The following is a 10252-nucleotide window of genomic DNA, read 5'->3' as shown; positions in this document are numbered from 1 at the left end:
TTCTAACCCACTCCCAAAACACCTGCACACCTGTGAATAAAGAATGTATTTTCTATTCTCTTCACACCTCTTTCAGTTTACAGAATATGTAATTACATTCCTCATAACTTTAATATGATGGTATGGCATGAAGCAGAGAGATCTGTTGACAAATGGAAACTCTGGGATGTATTTTTAGAGTATACCTCTAAGGTGCATTTATTTCTCCTCCCCTTATTAAAAGAGTTGATAATCTCATCTCATTCCTAAACATGTGAATGTTTGAACTACAGATACTACTCTATCAGTGTTATCAATTGCAACAGTTAATCCAGTGTAGGAATTTTGATGTGTGTGCAGTCCTATTTTAAATATGGCACTTCCCTCCCAACCCAGTCTTTTAAAATCTGTTGCTTATCAAATGTTCATTTCTAATTTTTGTTATAGTCTTTCATTGGTTTTCAGTTTAACAAGCTAGTTTCCAAGATGTAATGTTACACATTTGACTATTTTGTCACTGCAACCAACATACCTGGTGAAGGAATAAATCCATTAACTAGAAATAGTTTGTGTGTTTTTTAATGGGAAGCCTTTGGAAAAGAGGCATTTTAAAGTTCTGTGCTTGAAATTAAATAACACAGTTTTTCTAGGAGTATGTTTAAATTACTGAGTTGAGTACTTTTGAGGACAAAGTACCAGCACAATCATAATTTAATATGGTGATTTTGGGTTGCCTTACTAAATTAAAATCTGCATACAGTTTTTAAAAAGTTGTGTTGAATTTATTGGGGTGACTGGTTAATAAAACTGTATAGATTATATACAGTTTTATTTACAGTCATTCAAATGTAAAATAAAATGGAGTGAGAAGTCTTGAGTAATTATGACTTAAATTTTATGAATAGGTTGAAACAAATTTCAAATCATAAGAAAGTATTTGTGAGGTGTTTGCTTTAAAAAAATGTTGAAGGAAAATGGAAGATTAACAAAAATGTTTGAGGTGATTTGGTTGATATATTGAAAACTCTATGTTGTCATTTTGGTTCCATTACTAATACAAGGCTCTCTGTATTGGCTCATTTTGAGACTATTTATTTTAACGAATCAGAAAAGACCTTATATTATTACATCATAATATTATCATACCTTTAAAAGAGCTGATGTTTGTTTATGCAAAGTAAGAAAATACCTTAAAGTTCTTGGTTAACGTTGCCCATTGGCCATATATTACTTATTACCATAAAGTTAATCTATTATTTTAGCTTTTCTCATTAGGCATATGATCATTTGTTGAGATGCATCAAATTGATTTTGTATAAACTGGAGGATATAATGATGGTTGAAAATAATCATAGAAAAATGTGTAGCCATTTTTACAGTGAAAGTTATAAAATTTGTTTAAACTGCCTGTACACTTAACAGGCTCCTTTTTGGTAAATGGGGGAGGTACAGAATATTACTGGCCTTTTTTGAAAACGAATACAGTACAGATAATTTTCCATAGATAGCTGACCAATGTGAACTCTGTAGGCAACATTCCAGGAACTCTTATGAATGGCTGCAATTGTGAACTGTCACCTGCAACCAAAACACTGTTGAAAACATGATTGTAAGTCTTCAATCAAGGAAGGGTCCAATTAGAAGGGTCAGGTTCAGACAAAGAACTGCAGAATATATAAACCAGAGACAAAGGGACACAAAACACATTTTTTTAGATTAGTTTTCCTATTAGAAAGAGAGAACAGGCTTTTCCCATTGGGGCCCCTCCCCAGGGGGTCCCCTTTGGGGGCACCCCTGCCCAGACGGAGTTTGTATATGCTTCCAATAAACTTCTACATATTTATTTAAAAAAACAACAACAACAAAAGCATGATTGTAAGGATCCCTTAGTGGCAAATATCTCTATATCTTGTTCATGGTTTTATTTGTGTAGTTAGTTATGTATTACTGGTAAGGTATTATAAATTGTAATTGGTTAGTGATGTGTCCTGGTATGTATTATAAATAGAAATTTTGTTTGTACAGTTTTAGACATATATATGTAAATGTATATTAGGAGGCAGAACTATAACTCTGTAGATACTTAGAGCTTATTTTTCTTTATCTATATTAAATTGTGGAGGTAATTTTGCCCTTCCAGCTTTTCAGTTGATATTTAAATCACATAGTAGATGCCATCTATACTTATCTAAGTATCGAAGTACTCTTACCAAGGATTTTGTAATCCAAGTGTAAAATCATGTGATGAGTGACATATTATTTACTAAGAGCTGATGATGCATTCATCAGAGTGCCATGTTGATGACTAAAATTAAGGAAATTATCATTGATTTCCAGAAAGGCTGATGATCACAAAACCAAGAGTTGTATGAGAAGGAATGTGGCCTTTTTAATTCACAGTGATACATACATTGTTTAAAAGTTTGTGTGGACTAAATCATATAGGCTGAACATTGATTAACTCTTGAGAAAACATGGGCTTGTATGTGTGAGGATAAGACATACTCGAAGTAACTATTTTAGTTACCCCTGTTTTTTCCTTGTAGGGGAAGGAGTGTATCTTGAACTTAATTGCTTTTATGAGAAGTCATTTTTTATAGTACTGGAAGTGGGGTATATATGTTCTCTTATTCCTGAAAATAAATTTACTACCAATCTTTTGATAGCACTAATTTGGAAATAGTAAAACATGGTACTGGACTTATGGATATGGTACTTGCTAATTTGGAGTGGCGTTTAGTCTTTCTCCTTACCAAAGGAGATTGAAAGCAGTCCTGCTCTCTAGTGCCCTCCAGTAGCAAAGAGCAGCCCCACCTATGGTAAAGAAACCAAAATGAATCTCTTTCTTGAGGAATGGTTGCTAGGGAAGTATAAAAGGATCTTGACTTTTCTTTCCTAAAATGGGAAAATTGGGGGAAAGGGTGGCTGTGGGGAGGGGGGGGTGAGGATGTGAGGGTAGAGAGTGACTGCAGATAACCAAGACAAAATATAGTGAAATGACATGAAATGTGATCTTAGAAGGAATAGGAACACTTGTTTCTACTGAGGAACCATGATCTAATTCCTTCTAATAAACCAGTATGTATTTCCTTTTCTGAACAGAAACTATTTCTTAATTTCGTTACTCTTGAGTATGAGGAAGAGAGGCTTAACAGGTCTGGTTAAATGTAGCCTGAATGAATATGTACCCTAAGTAATTGACGGACAGTATTAAAGGAGTATATGTAACACAGTTCTTGAATTGGAATAAATCATTCAAGTTTGTTTTAAATACTAAACCGGTGGACTTGTGATTAGATGGTATAATATGAATTACTACATCCACAAAGAATATGCATACCTGAATTGTTATAATTTAGGTCTTTCCACAGCAATTCTTGAACATACCAAATTACTCAATATTTATTATATTTTTTCCCCCCCATTGACCCCCTCCAGTACCTCCTCCCTCCCCTCATCCCCCCAAGGCCTTCAGCACCCTATTGTCTGTGTCCATGGGTTATGCATATATTCATACAAGGTCTTTGGTTAATTACCTCCCACCCACCCACCCCCACCTTCCTGCTGAGATTCTGTACTCTGTTCCATGCTTCCATGTTTCTGGATCCACTCCTATTTGTTATATTCTTAATCTTAATTCTTAAGACAAAAATTGGGACTCTTTCATAAAGATTTAGGAATAGTAACCAATAGTAACCAATCATTACCTGACTTTTATTATATATGGTAATGTATACACTTCAGATTTGACTGATAATATTAAAGGTATATTGATTTTCTGCTTTACCTGTAAAAGGTATGTGTATAATTTCTACTTCTAAGTCAGGTGAATTAAATTTCACCTATGCCACTTGGATTGCTTACCTTTCAAATTTAATGCCCAGAATCAGATACAAGTTTTTAGTTTTCTTTGTACTCAAGCTAACATCTATTTTAAAAAAATGAACTCTCATCCATTAATTTGTACATTTACATATGATGGTTATGTGAAAATTCTGCAGGTCATTGAGTTAATTTTAATAAATCACCTAGTACACAGATTATTAGTAAATGCCTTGCTAATATATATTAGAGTAGGCAAGACACATAAGTGAAGTTTGAATGTTAAGTTGCGTAAAGCCTCCTTTCCCATCTTTCACTAAAATTTGACTGTTTATTGATAGATAGAAGAGAAATTGATTAATATGTCGATTATTATAAATGCTGTTGGTGGATTTTAAATGTTATTTTTAATATTTTAGGCTATCCCTCTTCGTTATCACACACGTAGATTATTTAATTTGTGAATGAGGGATACCCAAAGCAAAGTTTAAAGCTAACTAGAAAGTAGAATTTGAATTGAGTTTTACTTAATGGTTTTGTAAGGTGTAAACCAGAACAAATCCTTACTTGGTATATGGTCTACCTAGACTTTGAAAACAAAACAAAAAAGGAGAGGGAAGCTGTTGTTCAAAGAAAATCAATGGTGTGTTTAATTATAGTATTAGCATATTATATGACTGACCATTACAGAAAATGGAGTCAGATATGCCTGGGACAAAATCCAACTTCCTTCATACTTGAGGCATCTGTCCTTGAGCTATTTATTTAGTCCTCTAAGCTTCTTGTTTCCCCCTTTGAGAGTTTGGGAGAATTAAATAAGTTATGCAATTTGTGAACAATCTGTTCATAACATTAAGTCGGTATGCATGGCAAGCATACATTATAGAAATGTCAATATTTCAGTGTCCTAACTGCCCTCCCAGATCACCTCTGACATCTACAAATCATACCAAGAGTCTTCTGTTTTAATCTGAAAGTGTAATTGCATGGTATGGATGTAATCAGAAGAGGAGATAATGTTTTAGGCCAGAAGTATGGCTAATTATGTTGTAATCTTGGCTCTTCTACCACTTAGCTGGTTTCTTTGGTCAGGTCATTTAATGTCTCTCAGTTTTCCTCATTGGTAAAATTAGAATTTGAGACTTGGTCAGGTTTTTTTAAGTTCTCTATGTGTGAGTTCATACATTTAGACATATTTCATAATAGAGCTGCCTACTTAAGCCTTCCCCTTGTCAGACCCTTTCCCTACTACCAGATTATTGTATGACCAAAATATGACGTTTACAGCCCTGGTGTTGTGGTTCAGTTGGTTGGAGTGTCGTCCTGTATAAGGAAGTGTCTCGGTTTTGATTCCCAGGCAGGGCATTGCCCCTGGTGAGGGTGTGTACCAGAGGCACACGATAGATGTTTCTTACATCAATGTTTCTCTCCCTTCCTCTCTCTAAAAATCAATCAAGACATATCCTTGGGTGAGAATTAAAAAGAGAATTTTTAAAAAAATGAAATTTATAAATAGTATGTAGGTTGAATACCCAAGAAGACATTTAAAGCAATGATAGATATATCAGTCATTCAACTGTCTTTGTGCTCTCTGAGTCTGAGTACTGGGATACAGAAATAGGACTATTCTGTCCTTAAAGATATCAGGCTGTCTGACAATAGTAAATATAAGGTGCTAATAGAAACAATTTAGGATATCCATATGTCAGTTTGGTGTGGGGAGGAAGTAATTAGACTGACTTACAGTTTAATTTACTCTCTGCATAGGTAATAAATTTATTTATACAGTTTAAAAGTCAAAATGTACAAGAGTATAAATTGAAAGCGTCTCCGACATCTCTCTCCTCTAGCTAACCAGTTTCTGCCCTCAGAAGCAACCTATTATTACCTGTGCATTCTTCTGAAGCTAACTCTTGAACTAAATCTTAAAAGGGTCATTTATATTAGGCCACTGATAAAAGAAGGGGATGATTTTCCAAGTAGAGGGAAAAAGCAGTTTGTATAATAGTGTGGACGAGTAAGACTATGTCAGATTTGGGAAATGATGTGATTAATTTGACAGGAACCAGAGTGATGGGCTAAAATGTCATGGTAAGAAATTGAGATTTTTATCATAAGTGTATGGTTGCTGTTGAAGGTGTTTCTTAAAGCTTTTATTATTAAAGTAGTATGTATCTTGAACCCATTGCAGTACACTTTTCAGTGAGTATTCTATTTTTAATTAAAGTCTTGTAATAAAATTGTATATAAGGAAATCCTAGGGGAGCTCTGAGTCCCAGAAGTCAAGATTCTCATTCATTAGATAATACTAAATAGCTTGGTATACCTAGCTCTAGCTTAAGTATTCTGTTTACCTTAAGTAGTTTGTTTACCTCAGTATTACCTTAATGATGAAATATTTTGGTATATGTTAAGATAGTCTACCAAAAAAGTATTTTTATTACATCATGCCTTGGAAACTAACTCTGTATTAAAACACAAACCAAGCTTGTTTTAGGCCCTGTGTGATTTGATCTGTTAAGCAACTCTAAGGAAGTGTTTCTACCCCTTTTTTTATGAATTAAAAAAACTGAGGCTCTGAGGATTTGAGTCTCATAGATATTAAGTGACAAAGCATAGATTCAGACTCGGGCCTCTGACTCCAAAGCCAGTGCTCTTGGATATTCCCAGAGTTAGTTTATTATTATTATTATTATTATTATTGTTGTTGTTGTTGCTTTGCTGACTGTAAGGAGGAAGGAAAAACCTACTGTAGCCACTGATCTGTTGTATTGTAACTCTTCACCTGAAGGATGTATTTAATCATGTAAAATCCCTAGATGATAATGTTGGAGGTGGTCCTCTGCTTATTTTATTTCCCTGGTTTCTATTTAGAGATCTCTAAAGTTGAGTTTTGACATAAGAGAAGAAGAAATTTGCTGAGTTCTGGGCTCATGTATGTATTTCATCCTTTAAACTTCTACAATTTTTGTAGCTTAGTTTTGAGGTATAGTATATATGGTTTTTTTTTCTCTGTGTTATAATTAATTACCCTACAAAGGTAGTACCTTAGTAAAGCAAGTAGACAAATGTCACATTTGAGTCAGCTTTCTGATGTATTACTTTTTGTATACTTGGAAATTAACATGACAGACTATTTAGTATATAAAGTAAAAGAGAAAGGAATATACTTTGTTCGTTGGTTTTGAAAAATGATCAGGCCTGTCTGTATTTACAAATGGCTCTTTTGAAATTCTTGGTCAACTAAGGTTTCACAAACTTGACTCCTTTAATCTGTGCCTGTTAATCAATGTTTTGAGACTAATTCTTGTTAAATTTGCTAAAAATCCCTCAGATAATGGGTAACACTCCAGCTAAAATATTCCACAAACCCAAAATTTCATGTTATACTACTGTCTTTATCCTTGGAATATACTAAGTTTTTCTGTAGTACATAGATTGTATGACATCATATAGTTTTTTCATTTTGAATATATGTAGAAGGTGATTGTTAACTGCACACTTTAGCAACCTCACTGTATTCGTTCTGACATTTAGGTTCATTTATAGTAGGGGTGGGGAACTTTTTTTTTTTTTGCCAATGGCCATTTGGATATTTATAACATTATTCACAGGCCATACAAAAATTATCACCTTAAAAATTAGCTTGCTAGTAGACTGGAGGGGGTTAATGGGGGAGAAGGGGGTCAGATGTAATACTTTCAACAATAAAGAATTATTTTTTAAAAAATTAGCCTGCTATATTTGGCCAAACATTTAATTAATTCACCCCTAATGCCTTGGCAGGGCCAGACCAAGTAATTTCTCGGGCCTTATACAGCCCGCAATCCAGACATTCCCCACCCCTGATTTATAGTATTTTATTTCACAGGTTCTTTTCTCACCCCAAGACTAATGACAGATAAGATCTTTTTTCACTTCTACATTTGACTTATGAGAACATTTCATTATTAGTTTATGTTGTAAAAATACTGGAATTTCATAACTTAAATCATATGACTATTTAAAACCAATTTATTTGGCATGTGAATTTTATTCAAATTAAATACAAGTATGTTTTTCCAAAGTCAGTATCTGAATTTCTTTTAAAGAATGCTATCCTTATAAATATATTGTAAATACTCTTTAATGAATTTTAAATTTCAGACTTGCAGAATAAACTTCCAAGTTTACTCTTTGTTATTCTCTTGTATTTACTACTTTCCTTTTTTAAGTCAATCTGTTTATTTTAAACCCAAAGTCTCCCAAACAAACCTGTATGAATAGCATACTTGCTCCCATGTGGTCCTGGGTAAGCCTTGTGAAAAAGCCAAATTGAATTTTCAATTGGTTCAGTTGGCTTTCATTTAATTTGGCAGACCAATTCTAAGTACAGTGGAAAAAAGAGGCCTGGCAAATATATCTTGAGAGGATACAAGCTATTAAATAAACAGTAGTTAGCAGCCTCTTAATCCTTTCTTGATATCTAATCAGTGCCTTTGATTGCCTTAGACCTAGTCAAGAGAAAAATAAAAGGTTAAAAGGATAGAAAGGAGTTGAAGTAGGACAAGCAAAAAGAAGTGCACATACTGAAGACTCCTAATTAATCAAATAGTTGCTTTGGTGACACTCTGGCAACTGGTGTGTGTCTACCTTTCCTAGTTTTAGATCATCTTAAGAGGTACCCTACCGTTTAAATTTTTTTAAATGCCTTTTAAAAATGGTGGTGCGGTGTGTTTTTTTAATTCAGTAGATAACACAATGGGTCTTAATCTAATTTTTGAAGTCATGGAATTCTGTTATTTTGTTTGATGATCATTGATATTTGATTGCTATTCTAGTAGAACTTGGAAATAGTTTTCTTATTGTACTACTACTGCAGAGACTCTCTTAAGGTAATTGTTAGGGTCTCAGAAATGTCATATTGTATCTGAACCTCATTTTTATGACAAAATAATAGCTGTCATTTATTAAGCATTGACTGTCTACCAGGAGCTTTCTATATAGTCTTTACATATGAATCACTGCATTATTTAACTGATAAAGCGACAGACCTAGAGAGGTTAAAATTTAACTCTGCTATATATTTAGCATAGTGATTTAAGAGTATGAACTCTGGAACCAGATTGCCACCTAACTAACTCTGTGACATAAGACAAGTTACTTCTATCTGACCCAGTTTTCTTATCTGTGAGATGGGAATAGTAATAGCACCTACTCTTAGGGCTGTTGTAGAATTGAGTTAATAAATGTAGAACAGTTAGTGTCAAGTATATAATCACTCATATTCTTAGCATGCTGCTGTTATTCTGCTACAGCATGGATTAAGAATTTTAGAAGTGATGTCTCAAGTTTTTGTTCCCTAAAGTACAGGTTGGGGGTGGGAGAGACTTTAGAAATATGCTGAGCTGGGGGGGAACTGTAAGAGCAGGTTTGTCAAAAGTTTAGTCTCCTGCCAGGCCACGGTGGCTCAGTGGTTGAGTACCTACCTATGAACCAGGAGGTCACGGTTTGATTCCTGGTCAGTGCACATGCCCAGGTTGTGGGCTTGATCCCCAGTGTGGGGCATGCAGGAGGCAGCTGATCAATGATTCTCCTCATTGATATTTCGATATCTTTCTCTCCCTCTCCCTTCTTCTCTGAAATCAATAAAAATTAAAGTTTAGTCTCTGGAAAAGCCGTTCCTGAGATGTGAGGTGGATCATGCTTGCTGGGAGCTTGCCCAGATGAGCCTATCAGTTAAGACTCTGTAGTTAATAGCCCTAGCCGTGGTCGGCAAACTGCGGCTTGAGAGCCACATGCGGCTCTTTGGCCCCTTGAGTGTGACTCTTCCTAAGCCTTAGGAGTACCCTAATTAAGTTAATAACAGTGCACCTACCTATATAGTTTAAGTTTAAAATATGTGGCTCTCAAAAGAAATTTCCATTTTTGTACTGTTGATATTTGGCTCTGTTGACTAATAAGTTTGCCGACCACTGCTAGGGAAAGTGTCCCTAGGGAATAGTAAAGATGGAAGGTAATTGAGATGCACAAACTATTACCCCTTAAATGCTAGAAGTTAGAAAGCTATCATACAATTCAGCACCATTTTTTGCCCTACCTGAGAGAAACCACACATAAGTAAATAGACTCTGAAGGTGAAAATTTTGTTAAGTCCAACCTAGAAAAGGACTCATTCATCATCAAACCCTATCCAATAGATCCTATGAAGAATTTTGTATTATGAAGGTACAACTTATTTTACATGTACGTCACAACAGCTTTATTAAACTGCTAAACATATAGAGATTTATGAAGGTATCTGATAAAGGGTTGTGTTGATTAGGCAATGAACTGGTTATATATATATATCCACAAACATAATTGAGCACTAGCTAATATTTGATTTGACTTTTTATTACCCTTTTCTTTTAGAACTGTGATCCTGAATTGTCTGGGTCTGCTGGATTTTTGTGCAGTTTTAATTTCTTTC

General features: G+C 34.4%; 1 protein-coding gene across 2 annotated transcripts in view; it reads left to right on the top strand.

Moving 5' to 3' along the window:
• TSC22D2 (TSC22 domain family member 2) overlaps positions 1-10252 on the top strand; it is a gene marked incomplete at its 5' end in the record, with an annotated part of 55182 nt that overhangs the window by 3798 nt on the left and 41132 nt on the right. The gene's annotated exons all lie outside the window — the stretch shown is intronic.

Source organism: Myotis nattereri (genome assembly GCF_964212035.1).
Source record: "Myotis nattereri genome assembly, chromosome: 3".
NCBI lineage: Eukaryota > Metazoa > Chordata > Mammalia > Chiroptera > Vespertilionidae > Myotis > Myotis nattereri.
This window is presented reverse-complemented; position numbering and strand designations above follow the sequence as displayed.